This window comes from Caretta caretta, chromosome 6 (genome assembly GCF_965140235.1).
Source record: "Caretta caretta isolate rCarCar2 chromosome 6, rCarCar1.hap1, whole genome shotgun sequence".
Taxonomy (NCBI): domain Eukaryota; kingdom Metazoa; phylum Chordata; order Testudines; family Cheloniidae; genus Caretta; species Caretta caretta.
The window spans coordinates 19,918,494-19,937,683 of record NC_134211.1 but is presented as its reverse complement, the minus strand read 5'-3'; the positions used below and the strand labels follow the sequence as shown (position 1 = coordinate 19,937,683).

At 45.7% G+C, this 19,190-nt stretch overlaps 1 protein-coding gene across 4 annotated transcripts in view; it reads right to left on the bottom strand.

Moving 5' to 3' along the window:
* Positions 1-18,970, bottom strand: part of RASSF7 (Ras association domain family member 7) — a 130,716-nt gene extending 111,746 nt beyond the window's left edge. For 2 of the 4 annotated variants that reach the window (XM_048854301.2, XM_048854300.2), the window contains exons 1-2: positions 18,826-18,970; positions 18,457-18,529 (exon numbers count right to left, since the gene is read on the bottom strand). The gene's annotated coding sequence lies outside the window, so the exon portion shown is untranslated. Of the gene's footprint in view, positions 1-3,982; positions 4,044-18,456; positions 18,530-18,779; positions 18,799-18,825 lie in introns of those variants that run through there. The other 2 variants (XM_048854302.2, XM_048854303.2) reach the window with 2 other exon arrangements.
* Between the last annotated feature and the right edge of the window lie 220 nt (positions 18,971-19,190).

Genomic DNA, 19,190 nt, shown 5'->3' with positions numbered 1-19,190 from the left:
GCAATATCAAACAAGGCAAAAAATCATTCCTGATACATGGTTACCGTTAGAATTACGGTCCTAATAACTACACACCTCTTTAGATAATGTGCATTAACCAGAACTTCTCCAGTCCACTAGCTCCTCATTAGCACTTCATCATCTTGTGACAAATCATTCCACCTTAATTACCAGTGCTACAAACTGACAATTGTCAGCTCCTCCAATCAATAGCATACATCCACATTAAACCTTCTTGGAGTGAATTTACTATTAGCCACAGTCTTGTTCCAGTAATTATTTGCTAGAGATATTTACCTCAGGCGCAAACAGCACAGGGAACATTATAAAACATAATCCCATCCTAATTAAATCAAACTTTCTTCATGAGAGACAGTGCGTGTTTATTCCATTTAAAAAGAAAAAAAAACCAGAAAAGACAAATTATTTAGTGATTCTCTGGGATGGCCTTTCTTCACTAATACTAGCTTCCCCAGTTAAAAAGAACAGAACAGCCAAATACAGAGCTGAAATTCCTGCTTACTGCCTGGAATGGATTTGTAGCTTGTTCTTAGATTATTTTACAACACTGTCCAGAGCCTGAAATCTGGCAGATTTTCCTGTTTGACCCACCAGGAAGACAAAGTAGATCATAATTGGATAAAGTGGTCAGGGTCTGTCTTGGTTTGGATGTGAACAGTATTGCCAACCTCAAACATTAAACACACTAAATCAGGCCAACAATCATGGAATTTAAAAAACACACACACATTGGGCTCAGTTCATTAATCATCGGGTTTCTGAGTCTTCAAGGTCCACTTGAGTCACATTCTGAAGCTCTTCTCTTGAACCAGGAGGGCTATAAAGTTAATATCAGCTTTTATTTAAAAAACAAAACAAAAAAAAAGCCTCACATAATCACAAAACCCCAGCTTCTGGGTTCCTAAGAAATGTATCAAATATCATGTAATAAAAATATGTGCATTGGCAACACTGTGTAAAGCACTTTTCTTTTGCTAAAAATGCCTGGCAAATTCCCCTGATGAGAAGAAGCTATTTAAAACAGGTGATAAATTATCCATTTAGAAGCAATGAAAAGGGATAAGAGGGCTCAAGGAATTGGTCATGGGCCTCTATTTCTTGATCATTAGTTCAAATGCAGGCCAATGGCAACCAAAAGTTGTTTTTCTAAAATGAGCTATTGTGAAGTACATTTGAGGACTCAATTCACTTGACAGATGTCCCCCCACAAAAAATCACCCCAAATGGCCTGCTTCTTAACAGTATCCTCACATAGTCTGTTCAATTCTTGGCCTATTCCACCATTGGTGTGGCAAGTTTTCTTATAGCTCTTTCCCAGACCCCCAAACTTTCCATGTCATCAGGACTCTTTGACGGCCTGTGAACAACAGAATTTGTGGGCTGGAACATGGGCTGCTGGAATCCCACGTATTCTGTGACAGCAGAATTTGTTGTAGAATCCAACCTTTGCTGCAGAACCTCAGATCTCTTCCTTCCTTCCCTCGCTCTTACGCTTGCAAAAAACACCTTGAAAATGTGAACCAAGTATAAATGAATGCTGTGATGTCTCCTTGGATCGGAAGACAACCGGAACAAAATAGCACTAAAAGTGGCTGAACTGGTCAATCAATCCCAGTGTATTGTTAATTTTGGGCCTAAAAATAATTTGTCAACATTGTTAACTATTTCACTGCTGATTATATTATTAGAAACATCCAGCTAATGTGCTCCTCCTACAATTCCCAACTGCCTACCTTCACTTCCTAATGCCACAAATGCTCCCTGCTTGACTGCCACAACTTGACGCTTCCTCCTGACAATTTATTTGTAGAAATCGTGTTACCCATGCTTACTTTCTGGTATATCAAAAGCTGAAGACCACATAAAAATGAATATACTATCAGAATAAATACAGGGCAACTGTACTGCTATTCAATTTCAGGTTTCAGAGGAACAGCCGTGTTAGTCTGTGAGCTGTAGCTCACGAAAGCTCATGCTCAAATAAATTGGTTAGTCTCTAAGGTGCCACAAGTACTCCTTTTCTTTATTCAATTTCATTAATTATTTATTATTTGCATTGCAGTAGTGCCTAGCAGCCCCAATCATACACCACTGTGCTAATCACTGTACATACACTGAACAGTGAGACAGTCCCCACCCTGAAGAGTTTACAAGGCACGTACAAAGCAAGAGACAACAGGTGGATACAGACAGATGGAATAAAAACAGGGAAACAATGAGACAATATCAGTCAGAATGATAGGCAGTAGTCTCAGTACACCAGTTGCCTAACTTTTAAAACCATTAAAGACCTATATTTTATATGTAAATTAAACTACTGCATATTTCCAGTCTGGTGCATGAGTGTGTCACAGAATGAAGGAATCCTTCCATAGTGTACATGAGAACCCGCTTATAGAGTACAAGTTTGCCTCCAAGCTTAGAGCTGCTTGGGGTGGATATTATCAGCTACAAGGAAACTGTGATCTTCTGTGATCCTTAACTGACCAAGGAAGGAAGCATGGTCTTGTGGTTAAGGCACCGAACTAGCACTCAGGAGACCACGGACTCCCTGTGTGACGTTGGGGAAATCTTGTGCCTGAGTGCCACATCTGTAAAATGTGGAATAATAATACTGCCTCTGTTTTGTCTATCTACAAGTTCTTTGGGGGCAAGGACTAAGTGTATGTACAGCACCTAGCACAATGGGAGCTGGGTCTCAAGGTGCTACTGCAATATAAGTAATAAGCTGCAAACAGAAAGATCTTTGCATTGTGACAGTGTCATCACATAGTGACGCAACGTGTTATGACACTGCATTACGATGTCACATCATACATTCAGGACTGTATCCGTCCTCTTTCACAAGCCAGGCCTGCAGAACACCCCCTCAGCACAAACTGGGGCTCTTCTGGGGTGGAAGGCAACCCTAAGAGAGGATTTATAACTCCAAGAGCCTTGCATGATGATGCTGTTAATTTGCTTGCTCATATTTTCACAAATGCTGCTCTGTGATTTTTTGCCTTTGCACAACACCTTGCAATTCTTGCTGATAAGAGCCCTTCCCCCACAAAGGATGATTGGACTCACCCTCTGTTTCTGCACTCTGCATGCCAGATTTCTCAGACAGCCCCTTCTTTACAATGCACTCTTCACAATCCACAGCAGCTTCCCTAGATTTAACTGAGCCCTTCCTTTCTCACCCCTCCTCCAGGCTGCAGAAGAACAGAACATAAGACAGGTTTTTCTCCGTTTGTGCTAAAGCAAAGTGATCATTTTCAAGAGAAGCTCTCTCAGCAAGACAGCCCAAATCCACCTTCTCTGAAGCACAATGTATCCAGTATAACTGCAAGTCCTGGAGGTCCTGATGGATTTTGATCAATCAATGAAACCAAAACCAACCTGACATCACTTGCTAGTACTAATTTTTCACCTTACCAAAAAAAAAACACACACAAAAAACAAAAAAAACCCTGAAGCCCCTAAAATAATTTTGTATTTTTTTAAGCCTTTTTCAGTGGACACGTCTTGAGATATCCCTCTGTCCCACAGTCAAACCTGCAGTAAAGAGCATTTCTAGTAAGCATACATTCTAGATCCTCAGCTGGTGTGGCTGCACTGAAATCAGTGAGGCTGTGCTGACTTAGACCAATTTATACCTGCTGAGGATCTGGCCCTGAGTCCTCTCTTACTCAACCATTTTAAAGTTTTGACTACAATTCTGTCTGACTTGTAGTTGCACACCAGTCTGAGGCGATGGATTTCTTTAATAGCCTCTTGCAACAGGTTCCCCTGTACATGTACAGATTTGGGGTGGCCTGAGCGCACTCTCCTGGTAATAGGAGACAGATGGGTGATGTGACAAGCGAGTTAACACAAATAGTGACCCCCGAATGCACACCGCAATAGACTCAAAGCTAGCTGCAACTCAAACATGTGAGCAGAAAGGAAGAGACGGCTGGGAATTAACACAAGCAGGTACCTGGAGAAGGCCTGGTGACCCACTTGATGCTTCTTGATGTGTGCCGCCTGCCTTTCTTCAGCGCCTGGGGCACTTCTCTGGGGGCCAGGAAAGCATGGCTGGCCTGCTTCTCGTTGCCACGGCCACCTAGGCTTTCAAACAGGAGCTGGTGACCAATCAGACCTCGGGCTGGAGCACACTCAGCCTTGGGTCATGTGATGCCAGCGTTTGTGTGAGTGAAAAGGATGACAGTGTCCAGAGAACCAGGGGGAGCTGCCTTTGAATGGGCAATTCCATCTCCCTCCCCTTCACCCCCTTATTACTGGAAAAGCCCATTCTATTGAGCTACAGCCCCTGAGGGAGGGAGAAAAGAAAGCCCCCTGCTTGAGAGAATAGAAAAGGCTGAGCCAGTGCACTAAAGCCTGCCCCATGCCTACCAAAATTGGATTCAAAAGCTTGGCCCTTTCTACTCATCCTCTTCACATCCCCATTTTATTCCACCCCAAGATCCAACAGCTGCTTCCCTGGAGAACGAATGACTCAGCCAGCCGGACTGCGAATGAAGAGAGTTTTCTCTCACCAGGCCCTGGTGGTGAGTTCTTTTGGAAACTGACATGATCCGGACTTTTCTCGCCATCCCCAGGACCATCCCTCTGCCTGCACTGCTCCTGCACAACCACCTGCAGCTCCTCTGGGTCCTGTATCTGCCCCACAGATACAAATGCAGACACATGCACTCAGCAGTACTGCTTTCTGGGGCTGGTGCAGAGCTGTGCCTCTCCCCCTTGGGACACAGGAGCAGCGGCAGCATGTGTGTATTCTGACATGATACCTGTAACCACACCATTGTCCTTCTGTTCAGTTCATACACCCCATAATATGCTTTCTGAACAATCCACAGCAGCGATACCAAATCCCTCCTAAGGCAGGTGATGATGAGGAACACAATTCAGCTACAGACCCCTTCATGCCATTCGTTCCCATTCAAATGCATGGGGTGTTCACACTGGAAATTAAAGAAAGCACTCTCCCCTTCTGCTCGTGGGCTAGCGATGGTGGGGCTTAGCTCACTGTTGTTCTATGGGGGAAGTTTGAACCTTCCATAGCTGGTGACTGTAATAGGCTGGCAGTGTTTACCTGAAATACTCCACCCAGTTAGCTGGTATTGATCCCAGGGTTAAATAGGTTCTGCTGGCTCACTAATGCACTGGACTTATTACCCGCCCTGAATAGAAGGGAGGTGAAGGTGGCTCTCTCGCAGGAAGAGAGGATCTAGGGTGTGGGCTCAGCAGTCTGGAGGGAAGAGCCATAGAAACAGCCTGGGGAGAAGATTTGAGATGAGTTATTTTATTGTTTTCTTCATTAATAAATCCAAACCTCGGGGAAGGGGTGAGTTTGGCTTCTATGTACAATGCAGAATGGTCTATGTGCCTGATTCTCCACTCCATTACCTTAGCTACTGTATCCTAGTGTAATTCCACTGATTTACTAGGGTATAGTGGAGATGTGAGGCATACAAACGCATACCTCAGCACAGTGTGTTACTGAGAATGATATGCTGCTCACTGGTTCCTCATTGTTAGTTACAGAATGCAGGAAAACAAAGAGCTCTGTGTCTGCTATTAAAACAATTAACAAAACAATGAGGGTGAATCATCCAGTCCAGTCAGAGAAATGGACAAATGAGTTTTACTGGCTGTTCAGAAATAGGCCTTTTCCTGCTGGACTTGTTTTCCTACCTGTACAGTACCCAATGTCCATACACCCATCCTGGCCTCTGGGCTCAGCAAAACCATGGACATTAGGGTCTACTGAAACCAACAATGGATGGATATGTTCCGGGGGTAAGAATTCATGCTCCAATTCTTTTTAATCACGCTGTTTAACTTGAGTGGGTGTGGAGCTTTGGCACGGCAACAGCTCGAGCACCCTGCAATGTCAGGCCCAGCCTTTGTTTCCCTTGTTTGTCCACCCATGAAAGGAACATTCTCTCACTGACTGATACAAAGCCCTTCTCTTGGCCTAGTGTGTTCATATACACCAGTGCATTAGTTCCCCAAAAGCCTTGTAATAAAAGTACTCTCTAATTCCCACAGTAAACATACGGGGTGGGGGGGGGTTTCCATTCCCATCTCCAGGGGCCTCACCTCCAAGTCACCCACCTGAGAGTCAACAGCCGCACTCTTCGTCCTCCTCCTCCCCCACCCCGTTCCTTTTGCCCCGATGCAGGGCTCCAATTTCCAATTTCCACACTTCCCTGCCTGAGAGTGGCCAGTCTTCCCACAGCCCTTCACCCAGAGGGCTTCCTACAGTGTTCCACTCTTCTGGGTATCCCTACCTGCAAGTCCTACCCCTGCTCAGCAGGGCCCATCCTCCCACACCAGCTCTCTTGCTTCCTGGCACAGCAACCCTGAGGAGCTGGATCTTTCCCTTTTTCATAAGGGTCACTGCCCAAACTCTCTATAATGCAGCAAGGGCTCCTCAGCTCTGGCCATGGCCAGTGCTCATCAACAATCTTCCTCTGAGCTCATCACCAGCAGCTCACATATATACTGTCCTCCTTCAGGTCTCCTGCAGCCCTTTCCCTCTGACAACTCTCTCTACTGCACCTTCTGTCTCTCCTCTGGCCTCAGGCAGCTCACCTGCCCTACTTCTCTCAGGCTCTGACTCACCCAGTCTCCAATTTATATGGCCCAGGGGCCTTCTCTTGAGCTTAACTGGGAGGCAGCTGACTAGTAGTCACAGGTGTCCTGGACCCCGCTCCTTCTTAAAGGGGCCAGTCAACCTGTCACAGGAATAAAACCGCTGTAGCACCCAAGGGGAATGGTAATAATGCCAGCAGCCCCATTAGTGACCCCACAGGTGGGATGATAGCAGACCAGAGTGATAAAACAAGGGCATGTCTGAGGAACGTCCTATGGGTAGCTGAGAAGGAAACAAGGGAACTGCCTTTCCATCAGATCAAGCCAGTCAGACATTAAAGAACAGCAGCAGTGTTATTATATTATATTATTACTATTATAGATATAGCTATATAAACACCACCTCCCAGCTTATAATTATATGGTTACATAAAATGGCACAGCAGGCTGGGCATTATTGCATAGTAACCCCACACCACAATGGGTTGCATCATTAGGCATGAATGATGAAAGATAAATCACCACCGGCCATCAATGAGGAGTGTTGGTTATTAGACCGCAACTTACACTTGGGGATGTTTTATCATTCCAGCTACTAAATGGCCACACTAATGAAGAAAATAAAATGTCCAGTGTTTCAAACACAATAGGAATAGTGCCTGTATGTGCTAAGCCACTGTTCCACTATGCCGTTTTAACCGACACTGCTTGGGCCAACAGCAGGGCTGGAATCGGAAACCTCAGCGCGAAAGCATGAACCATTACTGTTTCAGCTAAAGCAATAGTAGCGTGGCTCATAAACCTCTTTAAACCGGAAGTAATAGTCGTAGACTCATAAACCTCGTATGTGGAGCAGCCCCTAGAGGGAGACAAATATCCACATGCTCCTTGCAGGTTACACTGTCACCACAGGGGTCTCTAGAGCAGCCTGCCAAGCTCAATTCCAATCTGTCAGTGCAGCAGGTTCCAGGGATGTGGCTAATGTGACATATTTGACAACGGGGAGGGAGGGAGTATCCCACTTGGCTTTGGAGCAGCTTCCTGTGGATGAGACGGGGTGGAGCTGATGTGCTCCAGAAGGAGTTCCATTCAGCCAGAAGGATGGGGCCATCAGATGAGACATGCCTTGTAGCAGAGGATTAAATAGATCAAATGGACGGGGATCCCAGAGGACACCTCCTCGTTCCCAACAATTACAATATTACTATGCAAAAGGCCAAAGGATAATAACGAAACATTAGACAGGTTTAACGATGGGAAAATAACCCATTTAATAATCCATGTCTGAAAGTAAGTAATGTTTTCCAGGCTCTGTTGGTTTGTTTCGTGACTAGCATTGCTGCTCCTGTTCAATATCTCCTTGGGACTGGCACAGGAAAGCCAATTATTAATATGGTGTGCTAATGCCCCATCAACATGACGGTGCAGCTTCACAATGCTTTCATGCACTGACTCAGTGCTGCAACGTGAAGATTCAACATCAAGATGCAGCATCACAATGTAATTTTCTTTAAGGGGCCAACCCCTCTGGGAACCCCCCAAAATGCGATATGAAACCACTAGTAGGGCTTGTCCACACTAGTGAGCTTACAGTGGCACAGCTGTACCGCTGCAGCTATGCCGCTGTAAGATCACTCATGTAGCTGCTCTATGCTGAAGGGAGACATAATAGATGGGAGCTTTCCCATTGACATAATAGAACCACCTCCACAAGGGGTGGGAGCTAGGTCAGTGGGAGAAACTCTCCTGCTGATGTAGTGCTGTCCACACCAGTGCTTTTGTCGGTGTAATTTATGTCGCTCAGGGAAGTGGTTTTTTCACAGCCCTGAGTGACATAAGTGATACCGACAAAAGTGGTAGTGTAGACAAGTCCTTAGAGATAGAGACAGGCTGACAGAAATAAAACCCAACCCTAAGTAGAGTGCCTTCTCTACTTCCGGATCTGGAAGAAGGCCCAGAAAGTATTGATTTAATTCTTAATTGAATGCATGTTTATGTGAAGTAATTCAGAATTATTCCATCAATGCAAACTTGTCTAATAATATTATCCACACAACCCAAGAGCTTCGTCAGCCTTTCACAAAAGATCCATTATTCTAGGCCAATTTATTACAAACAATGATAGAATCATCAGATCCCAAACTGATACACCAGGAGGCTAGCACCGAGGTTGTTTTTCTGAACAACAGAACTAACTAACTACGTGGGAGCAGATAAAGGGACAAACTCACAGAGATTAAGTGACTTGCCCAAGAAAATCTGTAGCGGAGAAGGGAATTGAACTCAGATCCCCCCAAGCACCAGACTAGTAGCCTAACCACTAGACCATCTTTTCTCAAAAACACTGTGGTTTGAACCTCTACTGGTATAAATCATTATAGTCACTGGTCCTTGAACTAATCTCAGAGCCACCCACAAACTGGCTAAGAAAAGTTGAAGAAAGTTCCCCCTTGGTGTTCATCAGCATCAATCTTTGATTAGCCAGCAACACAATGTCGTGTCTCTCCCTCAGGGTCTGAGCATGCTGCTGTGGCAGCTTTACCTGCACATGGTAACCTGGGGAGGCAGGACCAGGAATCTTACTTGGGAGTCCATGGTAATGCAGAGCACTGTTACCAGGCCAACCTTTTGGTGAGCTATATGCATTTCTTCTAAGTGGGTTGTAGTTGTTTCCCTGGCACCTGCAGCTTTTCATTATTCCTTTGGTACATTCTTCTCTGCAGTACCTGAAGGAGGAACCAGGTGAGCATCAGAGAATTGGGGATCACTTTGAAGGAACAGGAACTGCAGGCTTTGGTGCATTTCTGAAGCTGAGCTGTGCATCACTGACCCTTTCATGCTAACAATTGTAGGAGGGTTTAGCAACGGCACACATAGAGCGAGTTCCCTGTCAGAGAGCATTGACGACCTAGTTGAATATTAATGGACGATGGTTGTGCTTTCATGGGCTCTCCATCTTTAAAGGTCTCGGTCTCTGACAGAGCTATATCAGATCCTATATCTGCTGATGTAAAATTAGGCAGCAGAGTTTGAAATCTAAGAAGAAACATCCCTGTTTTATGGGAAGTGAGACCTTTCATTTAAGCACTGAGGGATCCAACTCATCTCCCATTCCCTTCTGTGGAGTTACTGCAGGGTTAAATTTGGTTTCCAGGGTGGAGTGAGCCAGAAGCTGAGTTTCCAAGACAGGTGTCACAATTTTTAAAACCCTATTTTTTTTAGGGTGTGTGCTAAGGACTGGCCTTCAGTCACGTAGTCCTGTGAGTGAGCCTAGCCTCTAACTCTACTCCTCACTCAGGAACTTCAACCTGGATCTTTTCAGCCAGACACAGCACTGCTTAGAAGCTCTACTGAGACCTTGCATTTCCAAGCAATGTTCAGAAGTTTCAATACAGCCTTGATCAACACATGCTGCAGGCAGAGCACAAGTAGTAGTGTTATTAGGAATTTGGAGATCTGAGGCAAGGTTAATGTTGGGGAACAACACCCTCATCCCGAGATGATAATCATCAGTATATGCAAATTGCCATGGTGCCTCCATCTTCACAGCCAAGACTCACAAGGTGATAATGGAACTTTGCAACTCATCTGTCCTTGCTGTTGTTGGGGGAAGAGGTCCAAAAAAAAAAAAAAATGAAGTTACAAATTGGGGTATATGGACACATGACATATAGGAGAAGGGGGAGGAGGCACCTAAAGAAGAGGCTACTGCCAGGCAGTGTGGCGGGGAAGCAAAGGGAAAGGTGGAAAAGAGGCTGGGCCACAAAGCAGAACAGCAGCCAACAATTGTGAGCCCTAGCAACGCCTGCTCCTTATCCCCTCACAAATCCGGATGGCACAAGGCAAGAGCATCAACATGCACAGTGTCTGTCCCTCTCCCAAGGAGCCAGTTTACACGTGGACCCCCAGCGTGGGAAGAAACCAAATGTGCAGTGGGTTCATAACCATGTAGCCGCTCAAGAGACCCATTTCCTCTTAAGATGCTAGTTTTGTTACATGGCAACCAGCCAAAGCCTGGGATTCTCCCTGACTCCCAATTAAATCAGAGAAGGATGAGCCTAGTATTGAGATCTGAGACCTGGAGTAAGATGAGGAAAGCATCGACTGCTGCAAGGTACGTTGCTTTATTAGGGACAGACAGCCATGCTAAACACGGACTGCCTGATACAGAGAGCACTACCAGCTATACTTGCAGTCCAAGTACCGCAGCCAATGCCTAGGGCTACACAGGACAGCAGGACCCTCTGTCAGCCCAGAATGCAGTATGCTTTCTCCTACCTATGTGCCACATGTAGCATGTCTAGTGAAGAGAAAGATAGAGACACAAGGAGACAGGAGGCAGTAGGGGTTGGGTGGGCAGAGGATCCATCTATACTATAAAAGAGGGTCATTTGTAAAAGTACTTGCAGCTAACAATTTTTACCCCCAGTCTGGGTGAGGCAAGAGGTACTCTCTGTGGCCCTCTCTGCTCTGTCCTATCCAGGCTGACAGGTCAATGGGAAGGGAGAGGCTAGGAGTGGAAATAAGTTGTTGGTGAGCAAAAAATAGAATGAAGAAAACCAGTCCATTGTCAGCTGGTGATGCACCCTGTACTTCCTGGAGTGTGAATCTGACCTTCCGAGCTGGGATACAAGCACTGGGAACCATCCACTTAGTACCAAAGGATGTGGCTGTCATCATGGCAGCAGAGCTGGCATTCACGCAGTAAAACAACCTAGGTGGGACTGTGACTGACTGTCTCGTTTTTGGAAAACAATTGTGGTCCAGGCCAGCAGCAACCTTGAGATGTGCAGCTTCCATTAAATGGAACTCAAAAAACAAAAGGACTAAAGATGTCTGAGAAGAATTCCTCCTTCCATCCTCCCCAGCCGTTCTTGGTAATACTCATCTCCTCAAGTTTCCTCTGTGGCAAATCATGACCCAAAAGAAGCTCCCTACAATCCACATTGATATCATATGCAAACGGACACCCAGGAAAGTATAGGGCTGAGAGCAAGGTTTTGCAGTCATTGCTAAATGTGATCTATGGAGGGATGATGTGCAGGTCAGAACATATGACCCCCACCTATACAGACACTCCATACACATCCTTCCCCCTCCCATGAAGCCAGTCTGGGTTTGACCATGTACCCATCCCAGTTAAATCAAAACCATCTCTCTCTCACACACCACCAACCAGCCACCCACACTCAAATTGACCCTTTATTTTTTTGCTCATCACTCTCTTCTCCAGACTAGGCCTTCTGTGACAGCTCTTCCTCCCCCCCCCCCCCCCCCCGCCCCACCTGCCTCTGTAGTAGGGTCTCTTTCCCAGGGATTTTTTTCCCCAGTGTAAATAAAACTGAACAGTGGGAAAGTGCTCAGTGCAAACACACACATATATATCTCCAGTTACAGGTAAGATGTAAACACTGCTGTGAATCACAGCCTTAGCCATAGCAACACATATCAGTGCTATAGAGACAAAGGCTTTGAGATCACAAAGTAGCTGGAAAGGCACAAAAAGGAGGAGGAGATGGGCCAATCAAGGCCTAGGGAGTGGCTGGCTGGTTGCAGGAGGCAATGGCGCAGAAAGATGAAAAGCCAGGCATAGTAAGAAATGGATCACGTGTCTCTGGATTTGAACACTGGTACGTCTGACTCTTTCTCCCCGTGTTTCACACTCACTCTGGCTGTTCAGTGAGACAAGGGCTTGTGTTCCGACTTAAACTGCTACCACCAGCACCCCTCTGAATATAAACATGCTGCCTTGGCCAACACACAGAATAAAGCATGCTTATCATTCCATGGTGCCCGAATAAAGACATGCCACAAACAAAGAACCAGATTGTCTAAAAATAATGGTGCTGCGTCAGTGTGGGGGCTGTGAAACAAAATGAATATGAAGTGTTTGTCTCAGCTGCTTTATCCCTCTATTGTAAGGCAGGCTGGGTGATTAGAGCACCGGGAACCAATGGTCATTCATCCAATGGCTGGATTTCCACATTCCTTCCAAGTGAGACTGTATTCCATTAACAGGCTCTCTGGGCTGGGGGCGGCAAGACAGATACCACAGGTGCCACATCATCGCCAGTTCTGCAGCACACAGAGTACAGACAACTTGGGCCATAACCTCAGCTGGTGTAAGTCAGCCTGGCTCCACTGATTGCCACGGAGCGACACTGATTTACACTAACGGAGGATCTGGCCCATCATTTATCACTGTACGGTTAGCCCTGAGGTGGTGCTGAAGGGACAGCCCTGCGAACTGAACTCTTGCTTTATCCAGAGAAGAGATACTGCACGTTACAGCAGTGCCATGAGGCCCCAACTGAGATCAGGACCCCATCCCACCACGTGCTAAACAAACGCACTGTCAGTCCCTGTCAGGACTCAGGGGAGCTGGGTTCTATCTAGTCTCAGCTTGGCCACTGGCCTACTGAGTGTCCTTGGGTAAGTCCCATCCCTGCTCCGTGCCTCAGTTTTCCTATCTGTAAAATGAGGATAAGGCTACTGATCTCCTTTGTAAAACGTTTTTAGATCTATGGATGACAAGTGCTATATAAGAGCTGGGTATTGCTATCATACATACAGTATTATTATTTTACAGAGAGGGAACTAAGGCACAGTGAGACTTGCCTCAATGCAGAGGCAGGATTGGAACCCAGACTGCTCTGTAATTTTCCGTTTGACTAAAATCAATTATTTTTTTCTTGGTGTAAAGATTCAGTTCCAGACTTTTAAGGATGACCTGGATGTCTAGCAATTAACAATCTGTAATGCACCCCAGGAAATTAGGGATTGGTTTCTGGTCTTGATTGTTTGCTCTCTCACCCAGCCTGGGGCATGGATCCCAACACAGGACAAAACAGAGGGATAGCTTTTAATTGCTCAAAGCCAAGATTTTCAAAAGCAACTAGTGATTTTGGGTGCCTCTGTTTTTAGGTGCTCAACTTGAGATACCTAAAAGGGGCCCAGTTTTCAGAAACTGCATCGCATTTGTCCTCTGAAAATCAGACCTCTTTAAGGTGCCTCCCACTGGACACCCAAAAATCAGTAGGCACCACTGGAAATCTTGGCCCAAACCTGACTCCTCTTGCAGATCACAATGTCTGGTGCAGAAGGGATTTCTGGCTAGTGCTCATAAGCTCAGAGTGGCTGCAAGATGGGGCATACAAGGGTGGAAAAACAGAGAGAGGCTGAGGAATTCTTAGAGTTCCTGTAAGAAATCAGATCACCCCAAGTCCTCTATAGGGAAAAAAGAAAGAGTCTCAGCTTTCTTAACCTCTTTCCAAAATCTCTCCAGGAGCATTGTGACCCTTTTGGCTCTTGCAGAGAACTAAAATCTCTAGGCAATGTCCTCTTGAAAAATGTGGGTTTTTTTAAACCAATTTGATCTTTGTCATGCTGCACCACCCAAAAATAGAAAAAGAGATTACAATAAACCACCCATCGTGTACAAAGAGAATGAGATTAGAGACGGTGATACAGGTTCAGAAGCCTTCTCTGGACAGCTTACAAAAAGGAGCCATGCAAAACAAGATCAAACCTAAGCATGATTATTTGGAGAGAAGGGAGGGAACTTGAAAGACACTGTTTGGAGCAATGCAAATTGGAGCTGTAGGCATGTGTTGAGGAGGGCACAGGAGGGTAACTAGGTTGGGAGGCAGAGATGAAAGAGTGTTGAAGGGTTAAAGGGCTATATTGAGCACACAGAGGAGACTAAATAGATTGGAGGGTAAAAATCCAATAAGGAGATCTAACAGTAGGGAGCCAGGCCCTGAAACAAGGAGGATGATAATGTTAGCAGCCAAGGAAAGGATTAGAGTGGAGAGGTAAGAGCAGATTTACAGCTGGGCAAGAGGAAGATGCCAAGATTTTAATGAAAAATAAATAAAAGAGGAGTTTTACCTGGAGAGGAGTTCAAACTAAAACATTAGCTTTGGCAACGTTCAAAATCCAAATATCGCAGCTGGCCCCTAGCTCTTTAGTAGCCCAAATAGCTTCAAACTTCAGGGAAGTTTGAAACTAGATCCAAACTTTCCAGAATGGGTCCCCTCTCCTCTAGTATAATGAAAAGGAATAAACCAGGAAAGAATGTGTTATTATGTTGGGGTTTTCCCCCCTATCTTTTAAATATCAACCCACGGTAAAATAAAAACTGAAAAGGAAAGGACCTGTTATGTCATCTAGTCTCTTCCCCTCAACTCCCAGTCAAAGCAGGATTGGGCTCTAGAGTCAATTCTCTAGTGTTTGCAGTGGAATGTCTATAGAGAAAAACAAAATGGATTTAATGATGGGAAAAGTGTGTTACTGCAGTCAGGACATGGCAAAATACCTAGACAGCTCACAAAAACAGGCTACATAATTATCTCTTTAGAAGAGAAAGGGAGAACTGTATACAAATTATGAAGAGAAAAAAATAATCCGATTACCCACGGTATGCAGTGCCAATTACTTAAGCAAACAGGATCAGGAAAGCTGGCACAGCTAGAGGCTGTGAAACAGAGAGTCTGGGCAGAGGGGAAGGCTACAAGGCCGGTAATCTGATCGACTGACCACAGTTGTCAGTGCCCCGAATACAACCCTTCCCCATGGCATCAAAAGATAGTTAGTTGCATGTAGCTAATCAAAAACAACTTACCCAAAAGTAAAGATGGGCAAGAGAGGCAAAGTGTGGGTCTGAATCCAAACAGATTACAGGTTTTCATTCAGACCCATTAGAGAGACCTGGATTAGAACTTCCCCAAAGCTCTGCAGCGGAGGAGGGAGTCTCTATACATGGGTTTCTGGTGCAGGCCCATTTCTCTATGTGATGATTGTTCTGACGCGAGAGTGTTAGAAAGCCGCATTCTAGTGTCTTTGATCCTGCATGAAGCTGGGATCACAATGATCCAGGCACACAATCCTGGCATCGCTAAACTGTTAGTGTGTGTGCAGGGGGCGTAACAGCCTCCTTAACTAGATGTTACGATACAATGCACATGGTTCATCCTCAGAGCCAGAATGGCATGGGAAACGGCAGAATAAGATTCTCCTCATACTGTCCCACCACACCTGGCAGACAGGGACCACCCCTACGGCCAAAGGAGTGTTCAGTCTTCATGCTCATTCAGTCTTCTTCTTCTGTGTTTACCAACAAGGAGGCCATGTAATGCTCCTTTGGGGAAGGTGGGTACTTGTCCACTGGGAACCAAACCAACAGCGTCAAGCTCATTTCATGCCATTCAGTGGTCATCAGATCGAAACAACTTTTAGTCGCTACGAGTTCTTGAATCTCCAGCTGAAAGGTAAAATAGTCTATAACCCTTTACCAAGCTCCTGGGGCATCCAGTCTCCCTGCCAAGAATTAAAGCTCACTAGCTCTAGTGGGGAAGGGTACAGTGATCACAAGGCGGAGTTATGTGGCCGCAGCTTTAACTCCACTATAAAGTGACTTATAAGAGCACTCCATCCCTAGGGCCAAGTTCACCCTCGGCTATTCCCATGTCACTAAGGCGTACATGTACCCAGCATAAATGAGAGCAAAATTTGCTTCCTAGACATCAAAAAGCTATAGAGAGGCCAGCATCTTGTCTCCCTCTCCTCCCACTGTCTTCCCTTGTCTCCCTCTCCTCCCACTTCATTTCTACTGGCTGAGTGGTTAAAGCACTCAGCTACCATCCTGAAGGGCATGAGTTGGAGTCAATCTCAGGCTGAAAGGCCACCTTCAGTTCACCCAGCTGCAAAATAGGTACTTGCTCCATCAAGTTAGGGCAGTCAAAGGCAGTCAAATGTGATGCTGGCCACATCAGGCCTCTGTGGACAGCTGGCTGTGAAACTGACGTGCCTTAACCTGCATCAGCCCAATGAGCCATTGGCTTGGGGGAACTTTGTCTAAATTTCCTTCCCTCCTTCTAGGTCAGCCTATAGTGAGACCACCAATGGCCAGTCAGATACTATGGCCTCATTTGTAAAGCTGCTCAGGATCCATAACTCCAACTGAAGTCAGTGGGAATTGCAGCTGTCCAGCACCTCTGGAAATCAGGCCCTATCAGTCCATCTCTCATCTACATCATCGCGGGGAACTATCCTGTTTTGGCCAAAAGATGGAGCATACAGCCTCAGAGGTCTTTTCCAGCTTTCTGTCCTATAAGATCTACCCTTCTCTCCCCTCACCCCTCCCCTCCCCCCAATGACCAACACTTGGCTTTTATTTTGCTACTAAATAATCTGACAGATATACAGCTCAGTAGCATTACATTTTGTATGTGTTATTGGCTAGGAATTAGATATACTGGCTAGGACATAATGAAGGCCAGTGACAGCCCAGGCTAGAACATGAGCAAGCGAAAGCACCATTTAAATTTCAGTTGCTGCAAACACAAAGAAGGATAAAATCTTGCCCAAGCCTAATGTTAATTAGATGGCACAGTCCCTGGGTAGGCTTTGTACCTTCTCCCTTTGGGATTAAGGAGAGGGGTGTGAGGATCAGCAAACTGAATGGCTGACAGTTGAAGGTTAACATTGGGTCAACAAGCTCTTTTCTCTGCCTTTCAGTTCTGAGACCTGGCAGGGGGTATAACCAAGGGCTTGCAGGGACCACATTTAACAAAGGGAATTCTCCTTTCTTTTCAGCCTCTTCTCCTCCATCGGAGATGAACGGTCTTTCCCTCCTCATTTTTAGAGTTGGGCAAAACTCCCCCAGTCTGCCAAATTGATTCTAATTTATAATGGCTCTGCTGATTTATCAGCCTGATGCATTTGCTTTCCAGACCCAGCTAACACCTGGGTCTGGCCAGGGAACCCAGCCCAGATCCCTTGGATGAAGGATGCAAGAGGAAAAAGCCAAGCGATTATTTTCCTCCCATTCAAAGCTGACTAGTCTCTCTTATGGAATAGCACAGCCTCTCCTTTGCATCTCTGACTGGTGATGTAGCCAATCTGCTTGTATGTTGACATTATAATTTGCATGGACCCAAACTTCTGGAAGGGTTTATCACTGGATTAGGACTCAGAGCACTGGGTACAATTCCTGGCTGCAACACAGGCTTCCTATCCTATGTGACTTTAGGCAAGCCTGATTCTCAGTTACACTAATACCCCTTTACACAACAAGAGTGGTGGAAAGAGGGCACTGTATAATTATACTGGATTCATAATGCCTGTAAATGTCCCTGTGTAGACAAGCCCTAAGACAGCCTCCAACCTTGGAAAGAAATCCTTGAAAGTTTGGAAGAGATGTTTGGATCGGGGGTTTTGGTTTGTGCCCATGCCTATGATTGCCCATGTCTATTAATAACATGTAGAGGGCTTCACCTAAACAAAGGAAGAGAGCTGCAAAAAATAAAAGGTTCTGAGAACCGTTGTCCTAAAATAAATGAAAATAAACTGAAGCCTGAGCACTTAAGATCAATCCAGGAAATAGAAATTGTTTGTCCGGCTTTGGAGCCATTGATCTCAGAGCTGCACACCCCAGTCGCTGTCGTAACCAACCATGAATTAGGAAGCATCACCCACCTCCCTCTGTATTTTTAAGTGAAAGGACCTTGCAAAGTCTCATTGCCAGAGTGTTACCTGGGTGAGACAGTCGTAAATTCTGACTCCCAGAAAATAAATGCTTCCTAGATTTTGTCCAGTCCTGGGTAAATCTGCTCCTTTAACTGAAGACGGCCAGTAGAGCCAACATTTTCAAAGGTCCAAGGTGGACACAGTAGTTCTCTCACTATGGTCTACCAGAATAGACAGACTGCCCTGTGGAAGATACGGGGGGGTTGTGAGAGGAAATGACCCAGGATAGGAGCTTTCTGTTATGAGACGATCGGCATGAGATAAAAAATAAGAGAGAACCAGCAACACAAGTGAAACACTCTGCATGCAGCATTCAGTACTTACGGTCTTTCTCCTGCATCTCTTTTCTCCTGCCAGCTTATCCAAGTCTGCCGGTTCCAGGGCCTGCTGGATTTTTCTGGAAGATAGAGATTTTGTCTGTTTATGATGTTATTCTGTGGCCTATTAAGTTCTTTCCCTCCCCAGGTTTGTTTAGCCATCATCATGTTTAGCCTGTGATATCAGGAGCCAAGGCAGCCATGTCACAATGTCCCACTGCAGTGTACTATGAGATGGCTGCGACTCCAGATATTATGGACATGGATGCCAGCTCCCTTGGCATGTGCTGCTACAAAGCTGGCATAACAGCAGCCACTGGATTAACCCACCCCATCACCTTCAGCTGAAAGAGAAACCTGGGTCCAGTCCAGTCACCTTGCCACTCCCAGGACTAGTTCCTCCACTGATCTCTCTCCAGCACACAGTGAAAGCGGATCACCCACGCCTGCCCCATCTGACCTAGACTGACTTTGCTTTACACTCTCCAAACATGGCTCTTTCCTGCCACTCTGCCTCTCAGCAACAGGTTTCAGTGGTCTGCCCCTCCCTTTAGCACGGTTACTATGGTGACATCAACAGAGACCTAAGTAGGCCCCAGGGACAGAGACATGCAGCCAGTATGATTATGATCACAAAACCCACAGAGGAGCAGGAGCTGGCAGCTGGTGAGTTATAGGGACATAACTGTGTGGGGCAGGCACCCGCGCAGTTCCATCTACTTGTATTGGGAACATTTACGA